Genomic DNA, 18,208 nt, shown 5'->3' with positions numbered 1-18,208 from the left:
TCAAAAACATGCATGTGCTGTTATGCTTTTCCCGTTGAAGCAGGGCTGGGAATGAGGAACTGTGCCTTGCATATAGATTGACAACACTTGGATTGATGACACTTGATAATCCTGAGGCTGTGTGGAGTTTGCTCTGCAGTTCAAATGATGGCAGCTCAGGCAAAGCACTGGTACCAGTGGTCAGGGCTACATGCTTTTCTTCCAGCTAGCTGACCAAGTCAACGCTCCTCAGAAACCTATACAATTTCCACATGTAACCTGGACAGCAGGTAGACCTCTTGTAAGGACAGTGTTCCCCTTTCTCATAAGAAGGTGGGATGACAGGTCAGGGATGGGGTAGACCCAACTTTTGAAGAAACTGGAGAGCTGGGGATGAAACAGTTGTTTCCATTCTCTCTCTCGCCCCCACCTTCAGTCATGTTCTTTAGCTGGAACCAGGACAAGACACTGTTGCAGCTGATGTAAGAAGTTGCTGGTGTTGCACAGGGCTACCTAAGTTTTTAATAGGCTTGCATGTCCCCTGACCTTTGTGAATATTGAGAAACTACCCTTTATAAGGGCTTTAATATTTAACAGCTTTTATAATTACAAATATAGTTGAAAGATGCTGAACTTCAGGGGGATACTGACAGCAGGACGGGAAGTTGTGTGCCACTGCCCTGCACTGCTGCTGGAAAAGAGCCTCTCATCCAAATGGCTGTGACCTGGATATCAAAGAAGGGAAACTAGAGGTCTGTTGCCAAGAAACTGAGTGTCCTTGGCATGTAGCAAAGCAGCAACAGAGTTGTAATTATCTAATTAAAGTGTCGCATCCCATTATTTTATTTCATTTAGAAAGCCAGTTGTGGATGTTGTCCTGTTGCTTTCTTACTACTCTGTAGAAAGGGTCCCTGACTCAAGCGTGTAGCCGTGATGGGCGTACATATCAAAGCCAAGATGTGAACAAAAGCAGAAGGGTGATTGTTGACTTTGCTCATATATAGTTGTGTGCAGGTTTTCCTTCTTAATCTTTGCAAGTTATAAGTAATTAAAAATTGTTCTGTAGGACATCAGTGTTTGGAAATATGGGTTTATCTTTTGCAGCGTTCTACTTTGTCCTGCATTTTAGCTCTGTGTCTCTGGGGTGGTTTTCATTGACTTTGAAATCTATCTTGGCAAAGTTTAATAGCACTCACTGTTTTGCTTGTTTCTCTTCTGGTCTGCTTTTCCTTTGATATGCTCTGATAAATATTTGCTTGGTTACGTCAGTATAAATGAAAAGCACAGTCACTGAAGTCCGTGATTACACTAGAGGAAGTGAAATCAGACATGGGCTCGCCTGTCCGAAGCCAGTAGCTCTGTGAGTATTGAAACAGCCTTTGCTAACGAGGGAAAGAGAGAGGATGGAGAGCCTGCTGCTGGGAGCCACTGGGTGAGACAGGACGCTGGTCTCTGGCAGCGCCAAGGTGAAGATGATGCCCAGGGAAATAGTTAAATATGCACACTGGGAAATAAATAAGTGTCAAATGATTCACATAAAAGAATCTTAAGATCACACAGATAGGGCGAGCAAGGAGTCCTTTTGTTTTAGACGGGTAAACCATGAAGGGGAGAATCTCATTTTCCTTTCCACTGCACTTCTTACTCTCGGTTTATTGGGGGCATGTAGGTACCCTGCAGCCTTTGTGTAAATGAGCTTTGCCAGACCTGCTCACATGTGCTTTAACTTCAATTATTTTTAACGTTCTTGCCTTTCGGCCTTTAAAATTCTCTTCGGTTGGAGTGAGACTCGTTTTCTCGCGGTTCCTCCCTAAGTCCTTTTCTGCTGAGGACAGGATGGGTTACGATGCAGTCTGCGTGGGCTTTAGCCCTCCAGCCCTGCACTTTTGACCCTTTACTGCTAGGGCTTTACTACAACTTAAGCTATGTAAATGCATGGTAGCATGCAGCTTATTAAATACGCAGCTGCTTCCAGACTTAATGGCTCTGCCCGGTCCTGCCTGCTTAGCGGCATAGCAGGCTGTGTGCTTAGCAACCCAGGCTGCCGTGAGTGCATCACCCTGTGCACCGCTTTCCCTACTGTCTCCTCACTGAATATAGTGAATATTTCCAGCTTTTTCTGATGGTACGCAAAACCTTGTCTAGGTTTGGGTGTAGCTACCACCTGCCAGCCACAGCCTGTGATAACAACTATATTACAACAGCACCACAAGGGCTGACTAATACAGGGGACAAAACCCAGGGCCATTAGAGGCGCTGGACTAATTTCTGCAAGTACTAATGACTGTAAAATATACATACCAGTAAATGTAGAGCCTATTGGTTTAGCACTTGCTTTTTCTTAGCAATTTCCAAATGTCCACTTCTAAGCAGTTTCTAGAATAATTAACAAACTGCTTCTCTTTTGGGCTGGAAAAGTGCACGACTTGCTGGGACGTGGGTATCCGCGTCCTCTGTACGTGGAACTCATTTGCTCCATGGAAGAGGGATACAGCCAGTATTTCTCTCCTTTCCTATATTATAGATGATAACTTGTGGTGGTGTTGGTTGGTTGATTTTTTTTGTTTGTTTCATTGGTTTTGTTTTATGAAAGCTGAAAAAGGTTATTGTGGCTTCACTCAGGCGTTTTTACCTCTCTTGTCTCACCTCAGGTAACCCTTCTGAGATCATTGGGAATGAGTGCAGCTCAGCTAAGCCTCTAGTGAGATATCCACTCAGAAATGATGATATTAGGGAAAATGAGTGGCACATGAAACCCAGCACGTTTACCAGTATTTTAAGCCAGAAGGAATCACAATTATTACCTAGTCTTACTTCCTAAATAAACAGGCCATAGGTCCTTCTCTCTGTTATTTCTGCGTTAAGCAAATAACTTCTGTTGAGGTATGGTCTATTCCTGCCACGAACAGAATGAAAATGAGGACGCTCTCTGAGAGAAAACACCTGAACCATTTTTTAAGTAATTCTGTTTTAACACTTTTAAGAAAAAAGAAGAATAAGAAAAAAAAAAGATGTTGTCATGGCAGATACCCTGGTGGCTTCTGTGCTGCCACCAGGCTGTGCTTGAAGTCTCCGTGGTGTGAGGGCATCTGCTAGAAAATAGACCTGAAATTTCAGATCCAAAGATACACGGTATGTATTTTCCTGGAGACAAACCTCCAGAAGTCCTGCATCTAATGGTAATATTTATATAACAATTCAGGTCTTCAGAGAAGCACACAGAAGCTGTGAACTGATCTGCCCAGCTCTTCAGTGGAGTTTATTATATTTGAACTGTTTTATCTCTGGCGAGCATGCAGGGAGATTAAACAACTACTCTGGGGCCACCAAATGCATCTGAGGCAGGGCCAAGATTAGAATATTGATTTCTGGCCTCCGCAGTCCCAGGCTCAGTTCACTACATTATGTTGTTTTTACAGATAACGTTTAGACAAATAGAACTTGACATATCAAAAGCTCAGTAGCCTCTCAGTAAATTGAGCAGGGCTTTAGCTGTTCAATTCCTGTGATTTGTGCATGCCTCACGCTTGGTCCTGGTAATCTCAGTAGCTATTGTATATTTACAGTGAAACCCACTTCCAGCCTGAAGCATACTAGACTTTTTTTCTCTTAGAGTAGAAATAAGCCTAATTATGATACATTTTCTTCTTGTCAGATTGAGATCTGCAAATACATTACTTCAAAGAAATTCTGCTTCAATCTTCTTTAAAAAAAACCCACATTGGTGGAGATTCTCAGTCCTAACCAATGGTAGCTTGTTGCTCTTTCTAATTCCTTGTTTGAGTAAGAAGTCAGAAAAATGGAAAAAGTCCCATGGACCTGAAGTTCAAATCCAAGTACTTTTAATGAAATCACCACGTCACCTGAGGATACTCGGTTTCTGATATCTGAATGCCAAAGAAAAGGCAAGTATGTACTTGAAAGCTGAAATAATTGCACACAGAGAATAATTCAGGTATATTTGTAGTAGAAAACTGGTCTCCCAATATCTGCAGTGTTGTAAGAATATTGCCATTGCTGCAACCCAGGAAACCTCCAAACTACCTGAGCTTGCCGAGATGTAGACCAGAACCTTTTTTCCACATTTCTGAACTCCAGGTATCTCACCTGCAGCTAATAAGGACCCTGCTTACTCGTACGGAGCCTTCTTGAAGTTTGGCAGACCTACAAAAGCTGTACTGGCATTTCAAACACGTCCAGTTATCTAACAGCCTTCTCCACCCTTCTTTGTTACTCGATGCAGTAGCACGATGTCATTTGTCAGAGCGCCAAAACTGGAGACATGCTGAATATGTGAATACCAAGGAAGTGGTTTCCTTAGCAATAACAGGCATGTGAAAGTCAAAACTTCCTTTCCTCCTCATGTGACCTTTTTCAAAGCAATTCAGCCTGGGGACAATAGGAGTGAATTCCAAGCACCCGCAGCGTTCCTGCACCGCCAGGCAAGGATCTGCCAAACGGCCAACTTATCTTACCTTTTTATTAAGGTAAAATTGTATTTCTCTGTAGATGTTCTCCACTAGGGATCTGGTGCGTTTCTGTGTACAGCATAGTGTTTCCTGAAAGCAAAATAGCCTCATGCCATAGAAACAAATATATAGAAGACTGCTAAGTAATTTTCTTGCCATTGTGGATCAAAATTTTGTTATGCGTAAAATCCAAAGTTCTTTCTGTCAGGAGGAAATAAGGGCATAAAAACTCTTACCAGCTTGTTTTAATAGCTGGACCTCCTTGATGATACTTGGCCCATTTTACATAAGGTGAAAATCACCGCTCCTGATGAAAACCCCAAAGAAAAAAAAAGAGAGAGAGAGGAGACGACTTACTAAGGCAAATAAGAGGAAGATGACATTTATCTCACCCATCCTGCACACAAGTGCAGTATCAGTCCTCTGTTGCTATTCTTATCCTGAATATTTGGTACAGCCTTTCCTCATCCCTAAGGAGACAGCAGTGATAGCCAGCAGTACTTACACAAAGCCGCCTGTCCAAGAATCCTGAAGTGTTTTCTAAAAGCAGCTACTACATTTAAACCTGAGCTTCCTACCAAGTTAGGGAACTATTCTCCCCATTTTTCCAGCTGGGGAGGCGATACAGCAGACAGTTGTCAAAAGGGCAGAGAAAATTCCTGTTGGAGCTGGAAATGGTCATTCAGCATCCTTTCTGTATTGCAACAAGTGAGAGACAGGCTTGGATTTCAGAAGCTCAAGGAAAGCTCTAGTGTTACAGTTCTCCCTGGCTTCGGTGTTTCTGTGCCGCCCATACACAGCCCCTTGCTAGCTGCCTTGCTCCCCACCGATGGGGCCTGCATTCAAGTCCCTGGTAATTAACAGAAAAGGGATTCTCCGGTTCTCAGGGACCACTGATTGTCATCTTGCGTTTAGTCACATGTGCTGTGGTTTGGGGGTTTTCCCCCAATTTCAGCATTTAGTCTTAAACACTAGAGGACCAGAAATTTTCAGAAATAAACTACGCAATGTGAATAGCTGAGTTTAGAGCCAGTCCCAACAGGCAGGAGAAGAAATTTGACAGGAGACAGTTCCTCTGCAGCTTTCTGTGAATCTGAGGAAGGGATGTGGAATGGATTCGGAGCCTTAGTGTCTGGAGGAAAAAAAGCAAGCCATCTGCTCCTGCAGGCGCTGGCGCATCGGTGCTTTGTGCCAGTCACACTAAGGTACAACTTATTGTCTAGCCAAGCATTCATGTTCAACAGAGTGTGTAAGCACCTGTGGTGAGTTGTCATACAAAATCCCAGTCCACTCTTGGCAAAATGTCATACCAAGCATGTCCACGTTTAATGCCAGGAGTCTTTCTGGATACAAGACATCTGCCCCGCACAGGGAATGAGGAGCAGGAGAACCAGGACCGTGCTTCCCGTGAGGGAGCGAGCGAGCAGCGGCCGGGTCACGGCCGCAGCGGCACCACTGCAGCGCGGTGCAACGTGGAGGTGGGCTTTCTGCCATCAGGAGGCTTAGCAAGTGATGCCATAAGCCCAAAGTACAACATTACAGAGGCTGTGTGAAGTAGCTACAGACTTGGGACAGCGGTGGAGCTGAAACCAAAGACAACCAAGAGCTCCTAGCCAGTGCCTTGGCATAAGAAAGAAGGACTCAGAAAAAGGCCCCTGCCTTTTTTTTCTGGTGTGGCAGAAAAGGGTCAGAGAAAAGGTATAGGAGCAGCCCAGAAAATGCTCTCCAGCAGAGGAGACAGCAACGGGCTGCCCACAAGTTCCCCTCCAATTGTAACTATACAGACTGGGTCAAAGTCAAGCTGGGCTGTACCCTGGCACGGCAGTAACATCCCATAAACTATTGCAGTACCAAACAATGCTGATATTATTAGATGCCAGTGCCTGAATGAGTATTTCAGGATTTATTGAGCTATCTCCACGTTGCTGCTCTGTGTGCAGCACTTTCCAATGCCCTGTCAAGTGTGGGGCCGGTGGGAGGCCAGGGGCAAGGGCTGCCACTGGCTCTGCGGGACTGGCAAGGCGCTGGGAGATGCTGAGATGGAAGTGGGCAAGGTGAGGTGTTGGGGACAGGGTTCTCGGGAGCCGTGGGAGGACACGGGCGCTCCCCTCCCAGCAGGGTCAGAGCAGAGCAGAGGTCCCCCCAGCCCACAGCCTGCTGCATGCTGGGGGATATCTCCATGGCCAGGCTGGGGATTTAGGGAGGTAGGGATCAGCAAGGGGAAAAAGCAGCTTTGGCCAACACTTCAGCTCCCTCAGACACCGCTGGCCCACCACCATCCACGTGTCCTGATGTCTGCACACGAAACATTCAAATGCATTTCGAAGGCTAGGGGTGTGCAGCGGGCTGGTCGTGAGGACCAAGGTCGTGCTGCACACTAACAACCCCAGACTCCGGGAGGAAGCACAGACTGGTGCAAGAACACAACAGCAGCAAAAAAATGTGGAAGGCATGAGAGGGGTGTGCCTGGGGCTTGGAGTCGTGGAGGAGCAGAGCTGGCGAGGGAGACTGGCACCAAGCTGCCTGCATCTGGCTACAGTGTTAACTGCTGGGGCTCAGGGAATCGTTTTCCTGTCAAGGACTAATTTGAACATACAGGCTCAGTGCATTATAATTACCCAACACAGAGCAGACTGCAAGATGTGTGTCACATGCTGCGGGACTAGGCAGGATTTCCAGCGATCCCGTAGAAGTGTCATAGGATGATGCTCTGAGCTACATGTTACCAATTAATACTTTTTTCATTCCTTTTTGCTTTGTTCAGAGAGGCTTTATTTCTCTTTATGCATCATTTAGCTTGATAAATCTATTTGAAAAATTACTTGACAAATGTTTAAGCAAAGATTCCTTCTAAGTATGTGTTGCTTCTGGAGAAAATCTGGCCAAAAATCTTCTGATCTGTTCCTTCATAGGAGAGATGACACAGTCAGGATATGCCAGCTCCTCCTGCATAGTCCAGTTATATTTTTCCTTTGTTCTTGCATGTTTCAGTTTTACAATTGCTCCCACGGGTCATAATAAACCAAGATATAAAGAAAACATATTCCGCATATTTTGAAAAATAATAAGCTGTATCCTTTACAGGAAATGCAGATTGAGGCATACTATGCAAACTTTTGTCATGTCCTTTAATCTCACTTAACAGGAACATAGTTCAGCCATGCTGGTTTCTTCAGAGCATGTGCTGATAGGATTTAATTAATAAATCAGATTTCAGATTCTGTGACTGCTAGAAAATGTTCAACAGCAAACTCATTTTGACCGAGCTGCTTTTCAACATATTATCCTTCTGCTGAAAGATCCCCCAGTGAATCCAATACTTGTCTCAAGCACCGACGAGAGCAATGACCTACTATAAACAGCACTGCCTGGCAGTCAGAGCTTGTCATCGTTAAGTTACTGCCACAGCAGCTCATTCCCAACCTTGCTGAATAAACACAGGTATTAAATCATTCCGCTGATGGAAAAAATGCAGATTCCATTCAAATCCATGTATTATGATGTTTCTAGACTTCACTTTTTGAGTAGTGTGTTTTAACAAAACTCTAGCTTCCAGGAGATGGGAGTGCAAGCTAAGGCAGCGCTATATGCCTTAGTACAGAAATTTTCCAGCTATTCCAGCACAACAGTGCTGTCAGTTTAATGCACTTTTGAAACCTGCTATGAAATGACTATGAAAGTAATGAGTACCAAGCACATTGTTCTGGATCTGGAAGAGCTGCTCTGGGTGAAACCCCCAGCGAAAGGAAACCTTCAGTGATGAAGAATGAGGGCAGGATGCAGAGACAAGGGCAGGATGCAGAGATGAGGGCAGGATGCAGAGATGAGGGTGGGATGCAGAGATGAGGGTGGGATGCAGAGACAAGGGTGGGATGCAGAGACGAGGGTGGGATGCAGAGACAAGGGTGGGATGCAGAGATGAGGGCAGGATGCGGAGATGAGGGCGGGATGCAATGATGAGGGTGGGTAAGGGTCTGAGCAGACACGCAGCTCAGATGAAGGAAGTCTTTCACCAAACACTGGTTGCATTCTTCCTCCCAGCACAGACACACAACCTTGCCTCTTCGCAGTGGAGCTCTAGGCTCTTTAGTGTCCGAGAGCCATCAGATACCTACCTCATTGACTAAATCAAAAAACATCTCTGCAGAAAAGCAGCAGTGTGCTCCAGAACTTTTCTGATTATTAACTTGAAAACATGCAATTGCCCATAAAGCATATTTGCTGTTGTGGACAGCTGAAGGACACACAGAAATTCAGCATCTCTGCTATTGCAACTACTGAGACCTGAAAAACGGGTTCATTACCAGTTTTACAGGTGTAACAGGAGGATATGGTTCTCATGTCTTTGGTTTCACTTGTTCTTGGTGCTTGTCACTCTATGAGGCAGATTTATTCCTGTTTCTGGTTCATTCTTCCTTTGCTCCAATCTGTCTCGCAGGCAGTGTTTTGGAAGAACACCTGCCTCTCTAGTACCATTTTACATCGGCAGATCTCCAAGAACTTTACAAAAAGAAAAGAAATGGAAGGAATGAGGCAGATTTGGAGCAGTTGGCAGGGGCAGGCGGGCAGGGAAGTGCTGTGGCTCAATGGATCGTCCTCGAGAGGAGCAGGTGGAAGAGTCATCATGTGAAAACACGGTGTGGCAGGTCCTGGAGTGATACCCAAGCTCCCTAAATCCTCTGTGGCTGCCGCTACCGCTGAAACCCACCAAGCAGACTTGTTCTTGTGCTGGTCCGCCTACAAAGAATAAGCTACTGCTACAGGCAAACACACGCTGCTTCAAGTGGCTGTGATTTCTATTGGGAACCTAAAGGTTTCAGCCCTGATGTGCCAATGTCACACAGGTATCACTATGATGCTTCGGGGTTTTTCTCCTCCAGTTTAAAAAAAAAAACTACTTACAAAAGCTACGTTAAAAGAAAGCCATGAAATCAAGCATTCACATGTTAGGAAATGTAAGAATTACAGTTACGCTCTTTAATTCAACTCTTTTTTGTCCCTGCGTGATACAATCTTTAATTACATTCCACCAGCTAAACTGTAAGAAAAATGCTACTGCTTACTCTTACTGGTAATTTAGTATAGAAAATAATATGCTAAACATGAATGACATCTTCAGTGATTTAATATTACCAAAGTAATAATGCGATAAAATACTGTGGTGTTACCTGTTTGCTCCTCATACTGTACTTACTGTATAAATGCTTTAGTGAACAGCATGGAAAGCCTGGAGTTTGAAAGTACCTTTTGGCAAAAAAAGACTTTTAGTTGACGAGAAAAGTTATCTCAGAAAAAACCAAAGGATGGGGACTAATTGCTTTGCTTTCTTGTCCCAGACACTCAGCTTTACGAAACTCGTATGATAAGTACGAACTGAGCAGCTTGGATTGCAAAACTGAATTTTTCGTTCATGCTGTTTGATGGCACCTCCCCAACATACACAGGGCCTTGATCCTTAAAAGCTCATCATGCACAGCGTGTCTGTTAAAGTTACATGCATTTACCATCACAAGACTGTCCAAAAATGAGTAAATGCCAGTTCTTGCAATACAGGATTTCATGTTCTCCCCTCTTTTGTTTCTGTATTCACCTCTACTCCAAATTTTATTTTGTTAGGAAACTATACTTTTAATATTTTCTGGTCTGTTCCTGGTAGAAGGTGCAAAGAGCTATAGACATTTACTGTCCTCTTATGGTATTACAAACATAACTTGGTTTGAACTTAAATAAATGTGTAAGAACTTGTACCAGGAGAACTGCTATCTGTGTCCTCAAGGACTTTTATTAGAAATATTTCTAGTTATAACGTAATTGTTTGCTTCTGAGTGTTCGATTTTTTTGCTTTTTACTAATATCAAGTGGTACTAACTAAACTGTCCTGTTGTAAGATGACTTAAGGAAAAAATTCCTCTGATACCAGATAGGCAAAACTGCGCCTTTCATTCTTTAAACAACGATTCAAAGTCACATTGCCCTTATTGTTGGCCTTCAGTACTAAAGATTTTCCTCATGCCTGGCTTCACTTTGACTTCATGGCTAAGGTTTCAGCTAGTGATGCTATCAGACAATAGCGGAATGCAATTCAAAACAACTACTGGAAAAATCCCTACCCTCTTCCAAAGCTGCCAGGTTAGGACAAAAGAGCTGTAATACCGTGACGCAAACGCAAGCATTGAAGCTATCAGGCCTATGCCTGTACGTAGATTTCCTCACTACTCATTTAGGGTTTTGTTGTTTCAAATGTAAGTTGCAAATGGTTTGATAACATGGCCTGAAAACAGACAGAGCTTCTGCATGTTTTGAGAATTGGATATGGTTTGTTATTTTTTTTTAAGTTTTTTCAACCACAACATTTCTTTGGAATTGCAAGTGATCTCTCAGTACATAGCACAACAGCTATACCAGAACAGGTGTTTGCTTCTTGTTCTGGGTAAACTCAGCTCATATAACAAATACAAACACATAAGTCACCAAATGTGCATCCAGACTAAGCAATGAATATATGCTGTGGTGCACCCCAAGCTACCTATCATCCTAGTTTGGAAGCCTTCCATCTGCTTTGCAAGCCTGGATTTTCTTCTTATAAAAAAAAATGAGGAAGATGTATGAAAGGAAGTCAGAGAAGATCTAACTCCTTTACACATAAACACTAAAAGTTGGGGAGGGAAGCAGAAAACTACCATTTTACAACGGAACTTTTACTCGGATGGGACACCCCTGCTGATATAACCTGTTGGCATAATTTTTACTAAGCCTTAGAAAAAGAACAATTGCTTTCATCATGTTCTTTCCTCAAATGGGAAAATTTAATATTATCATTGTTCAGCAGTGAGATTCAGGAGGTGGGTAGACTTGATGGATTTCTCTTTCAGGCACTGGATGATTAGTCCTGTCTGCGTCTCTGTTGATGGTACTTATTATGGCAGGTCCATAAAGTAACCCTGTCTGCATCTCTGTTGATGGTTTTTATTATGGCAGGTACGTAAAGAAACCCTGACCACTGGCAGAGGGGTCCTCTGAACTTTACCACCAAGCACAGCAACCTTCAATACCTAAGGACAGTGAGTTTGTGTTTGGCACCAGTGGGATGGCAGTCTCCTCTCCCTACGTGCCCAGGCTAAGTGATATGCCAGGCAAAACAACATGTGATCTAAAGTGAATTGTTTGTGAAAATCCATTAAAAAAGAGCAATGAACAAGTACATAACTCATTAATGTGAGATCTGTTTAACAAGTGTGGCTCAGGGCAGACCTGAAGTTTGGTTCTACACCTTGAGAAGACTTGCACTGTACAACCAAGCTCACCAGTGGTAGCAAGCATATGCTGTCATGGTCAATACATCATATCCAGTCATTTTGTTAGGGAACTTTGGTCTTTTTTGTTAGCATATACTTTACACACAATTTACTAAGCTGTATGGAATTAAACTATGGTATTAATAATTATGGAGAGAGAAGAGGGTAACTGGTAATACTGGGGATATTATGGGCAACCCTGTGAGGCACTAAATCAAACCATATCAGTCAAGAGGAATATTTTGTTGTAGTTGAGATCTGAAGTCTAAATGTCACTTTTGATTAAATTGTAAAATAGTACTTTCTAAGCTGTGTTAATTTTACTTTGAAGTCCAGAGCAGCAAAAATGCAAGACAATATCCCAGTTGCTCTGATCGTCTTTTTTGAAGGTTAAACACTACATACCGCTCCCTACCTGTAACTCACTGTGTGCATGGCAGAAGTACCGAACTGGACATCTGCTGCTGTCCTCTTTACCAGCAAGGCCACTTTAAAAAGCTGTCTGCTGTGCTTTCAAAGAAACCCATCACTGGGTTCCAGCGCTGAAGACAATAGTGGAGGGCAAAGATCTAACCCCTCTTGCCCAGATGTTATATATTCACATTACATCTCCTGCAGATGAGAAACTATAATTTAAATGAAGAAGAAAACAAATTTTGGAACAGGGTATTTTTCTGAATTATACTTTCAATCAGAAATGAAGTGGCAGAACTTCCCAGTCTTAGCATTATTTATTAAGCAGGTTCATTATGGTTGTATCTATCCGCCAACCCACATCAGATCCTCTTGTGCTAGACATTATAAAACCAAGAGCTGTACTGAAAGTTGGACTATGCAGAAAATCATTTTGTACCACTGAAATGTGTTGCTTGGAGGAGTGCCTAACTTTGTAAGTTTTTCAGTACAAACATTTTTGGAGTAAGAAAAATGGCATAATATTAATTGCACCCAAAAGCTCAGACTATATAGGCCATGCTACTCAGAAATGGAACATCAGCCAGAACATGTTGCTTGTTTGAGACTGGAAACAGCCAGAGAAGAGGCAGAAACAAGCAGTTACAGCTGCAAGGGAAGGCTGAAAAATGCCAGCCTGAGAGATACTTGAGGACTCTTTATTTCTGGTAGAAAACAGACTGGAAGAAAGCTAGGAGTACTGAATAAATATGAAAGAAGGTATGTTCTACAAGGAAGCAGAACTTTGTCAGTGCCACTCCCAACTCTACCCTTGACTTGGTTTTCTGGTGGAAATAATCTGTGAGGCCATGAGTACTGGCTCAAAAAGGATTTGAGCCACATTTCATGAGTTTGGATCAGAAGAGACAAGAAGATATCACTGGTTTTGCCCTTAATGTTGCAGTGTGTTTGTCCTTCATTAAAAACTAAAACAAAATGCTTGTGCTTTTTTCTTCCTCCTAGCCTCCCACACAGCAGCCCTGCTGCAAATCAGATGGTACGCAGGGCAGGTACCTCTTCTTTCCAAATGCCTTGTTTAATCTCCTCCTTCCCTTCTGTTCAGCTTCTCTTACAGTACAATAAACCCCAGGCTTTGTCCACCAGTCTGTGTGTATACATTAGGTCCACAACCTTGTTTGTAGTTCTGATGACCTCGGGGGAGAATATATCAACACTTTTTCATCTCACTACAGCAGTGAAAGTGAGTAAAACACAGTTGTTTTGTCTTTGAGCAATGGATTTGATGAGGAAGTTATTTGGTAATTAAAAAAAAAACACACACCCCCAAGGACTCTGAATGGCTTCTCTTATTAATCACTACAAGGACACCATTGACTTAATGTGTTTGTGAGAAACATGCCCGTAACAAAGCAGACACATTTTTTTTTTTCTAACTCAAAGAGCATTTCATTTGGCAGAGTCTAATAGCTTTCCCTCACAGATATTACAGTAATAAACTGTGACTGAAAAAAGTTAGTAAATATAACCCCGCACATCTTAAATATATGATTGAACTTTATATGTTTACCAAGCTATTTTAAGTGTAAAACAGTAATGTTCAGCTCTTCCAGCAAGACTGGGCTAACCCAACCTTCCAACAGATCCATCTGGGTGTGAAAGCCTGCTGAGAGCTTACCAGTGATGGAGTTACCAGACATCAGCCGAGCAGCAGTGCCCATCCCTGCTCTTAGCCCATGGCAAAAGTGAGATGCGATGCTAACATAAACCTCTTCCCCTGTGAAAGCAGCTTAGGAAATGTTTTTCTCACATTTGAAACAGTTTATGAGCAGGAACATGGCCAATTACCATGGCTCAATCAGTGGCAGCTCATAAAGGCGTCGCAAATCACCTATGTATCTGCTGTGATCAACGGACATCTTATTTTACCCACGTATGGGGAAGTTGGACATGGCTATTGCAGCAGGGATTTGTGGAGTATGGATCTGAGTGACTCCAAAGGTTTTGCTCTGCTGTTGAGATTTGGCTGAATCCTTAGGTAACTACTCCATGTATAAATACTAGATGTCATTGTTCCTTCAGCATCTCTTGTATCCTGCCCAACTTGAGCTGTGGGTTGTCGGTGGCAGGACTGTCCTTGGCTAGACATTTGCACCACAGTAGAATGCCCAGGCTCTGTCCCGGGACTTGTGCCTGGCTGTGACAGAAATACAAGCCTTACAGACAATAATAATGCCTGAACTTCTGGGCTAAAACCCCCAGACACCAGAAAGGTATCAAGTCTGCTCAGTAGGTCAGATCTTCATTGAGAAACAGAAATGCAGCAAAAAATCTAAGCTAAGGCTACCTTTTGAGACACACAGGAGGGGATCCTGGCACCTGCTTATGCACTGATACTCACCTCTCAAGAGAAAAGTCTGAGAAAGAAGGACCTCCACGGCACCACGTACATGAGAAAAATCCAAGTTCAGCCAAATCTATTTTTGTTAATTGTAATATTGATGACTCTCCATGGCCACAAGACGCAGTGCATGGCATATGAGCTAGAATTAGCCTCCATTATTCTTATATCTATGGCATGGGACTCTTACGATGGCAATCCTCATCAAAGGGCAAGAGTCACAGAAGATGTTCTTCCCAGGCAGGGGGAAGCCCACGTCGGCTAGCCACCAGCGTGCTCTTACTGCCAGCGTTCAAACTCAGCAGCAAGCAACTGCAGACTACTTGTCTGCCACCATTAGTCACTAAAGATTGAGAGCAAATGTATAAGGAAAATGTAATGAAACAGGTGGAAGTAAGTGGGAAGTGGAATAAAATGCAACAGCGCTTTGCAAAAGGTAAATTTTGCGAGGCAAACCCTCCGTAAGAAGTAAGGTTCCTGAATAAGGAGAAGGCAGGAGATCCAGCATCACTAGACCTCGGTCAGTGCTTGGTACATGATTTCACAGAAAGCCATTACAGGGGTTGGTGAGGTGCTGCAGGGTGGGTAAGAAACTAGCTAAAGGGAGATGCCACAAAGGGAATGCTCCCCCACAGAAGGAAGCTCCAGAAGGATCAGGCATTACACTGACCTGAAGTTTAACAGGTTCATCCACGATCTTGGCACTAGATTATGGAGCGTACCGGTGAAATTTCCTGCTGGCAGGGCTGGGAGGGACAGCCAGGAGGAAGAAGGATCAGGATAGCCTCAAGAAAGATTTGCCTGAACTTGAGGACTGGAATAACATGACAGAAGTTCAAGCAACAAAGTTATGTATTTTGAGATTCAGCAATAAATATGCCCATTTTTGGGGTGTATAACTGGACTTACTGGGTTGGACTGAGTGGAGCATACTTGTGGGTCACCAAACGAGCATAACATAGTCATGGGAAAGGCAACGAGATCCCAGGATGGCAGCTTTCATCTCTGATTTATTGTTATTGCTTCCGCTCACTCCTTCGGTGTATACGTGACTTTGTGATCTTTACAGTCCAAAACTGATGGAAGGACTCATCAGAGGAGGCTTTTGCCCGCGGCAGAGACAGCAACTAGAGACAACGCTCCTCAGCCTGTGAGGCTGCTCTGGTCTCTACCCACTTCTCTCTCCAGATCCCAGGAGGATGTCACTCTGCTTTTTCGCAAGCCCTTTTTGCCTTCTACCCCTCCCACCTCACCAAAACAGCATCTGGGGAGGCACGCGAGGCAGGGCTGCAGTGCCGGGGTGCCGACGGGGGCCAGCAGGCCCTGCGGGCCCGGGTGCCACCGGCCGGCCACGCCGCTGAGGGGACACGGGCCAACGCGCGGCGCGGGCCGGCAGGGCCTGGCAGGGCCGCGCCGCGGAGGTCCCCCGCTCCTTCCCGCTCAGCACGGCGGAGCTCCGTGAGCCGACACCGCCTCTCACAGCGCCGGAGCCCCGAGCCGGCCCCGCTGGCAACGCCGGCCCCGCTGGCAACGCCGGCCGGCGGCCGCCCCGGCTCTGCGCGCCGCGCGGCGGTGAGGCGGGCCCGCCCGCCGCTCCCCGCCCCATTGGGGGACTCTCCGAGCTCCCCGGCGCCTCATTGGCCGGGGCCGCCCCTTTCCCCCTGAGCTAATTGGACGGGATCCCCTCCGGGGGGGGCGGCGCGCGGGCGCCGGGCGGGGGCGGCCGGTCGGTCACCTGCGGCCGGGGCGGCCCCGCTCCTCCGGCCCCGCCGCGGCGGGAGGGGGGGCGCCGGGGGAGGCGGCGCCGCGGGGCCCGCGGCCGTCAGGGGCAACGGCCGGGGAGAGCCGCAGAAACAAAGAACATGGCGAGGGGAGGAGGAGCCTGCGCCCCCTCCCCCGCCGGGCAGGGCGCTCCGGGGGCGGACAATGCCCGGCCCGGCCCGCCCCGGCCGCCGCGGCGCCTGGGGGCGGCTCGCCTCCCCCCCGCCCCCTTTCCCCGCCCCTGTGGCAGGGCCCGGCGGGGGGCTGGGCCCGGCCCCCGCCCCGCGGGACGGGACGGGCTGGGCTGGGGGAGGCGGCCGGGAGCGGGCCGGCTGCCTGCCGCAAGTTTCGCCCGGAGTGGGAAAGTTGGGCGCGGCGCCGCGGCCCGGCGGGACCCGGCCAGGTAAGGAGCGGGCGCGGCGGCCGGCGGGCTCCGGGGCCGGCTCCCCGCGTGTGGCCGGCGGAGCGCGGGCGGGCCGGGGCACCTGCGGGAGCCGGGCCGGGCTGCCCGCTCCGCCCGCCGCTGCCAGGCGGCTCCCGTGGGCGAGGCGGGCGCCGGCCGGGGCCGCAGGTGCGGCGGGACGGGACCGGCCCGGACGGGCGGGACGGAGCTCCGGCAGCCGGTGGGCGGGCGGCCGTGCCCGGCGGGCCCTGGGGAGCCGGCGTGGGGGCTCGGAAGCCCCGGCTCTGGGAACTTTGTAGAAACTTTGAACATTGCCCGCCCTGGCTCCTGTCTGTGGGAGAACCGCCGCCGTGCCGCTGCCCGGGGACACCTGGCCCCGAAACCTGGCGGGGACTGCCCTCCGGCTGCCGGTGCCGGAACGCATACCTCCCGAAATACCCTTCCTAAAATTGCTTGGAGGTACGAACCTACCTGCGGAGAGGTGCTGGGACCGCTGCTCCTGCGGAGGGAAAGCTCTCCAGCCCGTGTTCTTCTTGCAGCCGCACCGAGTGCGACTCTGCTGGTCTTTCTCAGCCCTCAAGTTATTTTTTTGTCTGCTCTTGAATAAATAGTGCTCGTGTCAGAATGATTATAGTAGTGTTGTGGGGCCTTGGTCAGGATTTTGATCCTTTCGCTTCGTACTGAGATGGAGACTTTTTTTTTTTTTTTAAACTAAGTAATGATTTGAACATCCAGCTTGAGAGGTGATTTAAAGGGATCTGTACCGAGCGTTCAGCTTTTCAGTGTCAGTTTTAAGATATCTTGAGCTAGTTACCTGGAATTTGGATTTCCAGAAATGTTTAGAAGTGAAAAGATATATCGCTGGTCTGACTAAAATAACGATTAATGTGTTCATAATTAATTCGGCTACAGTCCCACCCCTCCCTTCCTCCCCCAGTTTTACATCCAGGCAGCTCAATTGCATATCAAAAGCCTCTTCTCGTTTTCATGTAGTAAATTATTAGACTTTCAAACTGTTCTTGCTCCTTTTCTTCTCCCTTCACTCACACCCTGAACAGTTGAAATGAAATTTTAGGGAGAGGGAGAAGAGTGTCTCCGTGTACTCGGTTAGACACAAGTAATAAAAGACAGCTCAGCGATAGGAAAGCCAGGAGTGTAAATAGCCATTATTTTCTATCAAAGGTTAATTAGTTATCATCTTTATATCCGCACATGTACGGAGAGGATGGGTAGAATTTTAAGGTGAAAGTGGCACGGCAGCTTTGGAAGGTACTGTTACACATCGTCCCAACTTAAGAAGAATATCTCTTTAAAATGTGTTGACATTTAATTGACCTTTGAAAGTTCATTCTGTTAATCATACTCAAAGCGCTAAAGCTATGGTTGACTGATCTGGTGTTCCTACGTTCAGCCGTGCTCAGCATATAAATTCTGCAGCATAATTGCTACTTATTGAGCAAGAATTTCTTTTCTTCTCTGAAAATGAGAA

The 18,208-nt window shown here is 46.2% G+C and overlaps 1 long non-coding RNA gene across 3 annotated transcripts in view; it reads left to right on the top strand.

Annotated features, from left to right (window-relative positions):
- Positions 1–16,533: 16,533 nt before the first annotated feature.
- The window catches only part of LOC142408115 (uncharacterized), a 52,123-nt gene continuing 50,448 nt past the window's right edge, over positions 16,534–18,208 (top strand). The window contains exon 1 of one of the 3 annotated variants that reach the window (XR_012775155.1): positions 16,534–16,719. This is a non-coding gene — a long non-coding RNA (uncharacterized LOC142408115). The remainder of the gene's footprint in view (positions 16,720–18,208) is intronic. The other 2 variants (XR_012775156.1, XR_012775154.1) reach the window with 2 other exon arrangements.

This window comes from Mycteria americana, chromosome 3 (assembly GCF_035582795.1).
Source record: "Mycteria americana isolate JAX WOST 10 ecotype Jacksonville Zoo and Gardens chromosome 3, USCA_MyAme_1.0, whole genome shotgun sequence".
NCBI classification, from domain to species: Eukaryota; Metazoa; Chordata; class Aves; order Ciconiiformes; family Ciconiidae; genus Mycteria; species Mycteria americana.
Note: the sequence above shows the minus strand (reverse complement) of the source record. Positions and strands in the feature narration are given on the sequence as shown.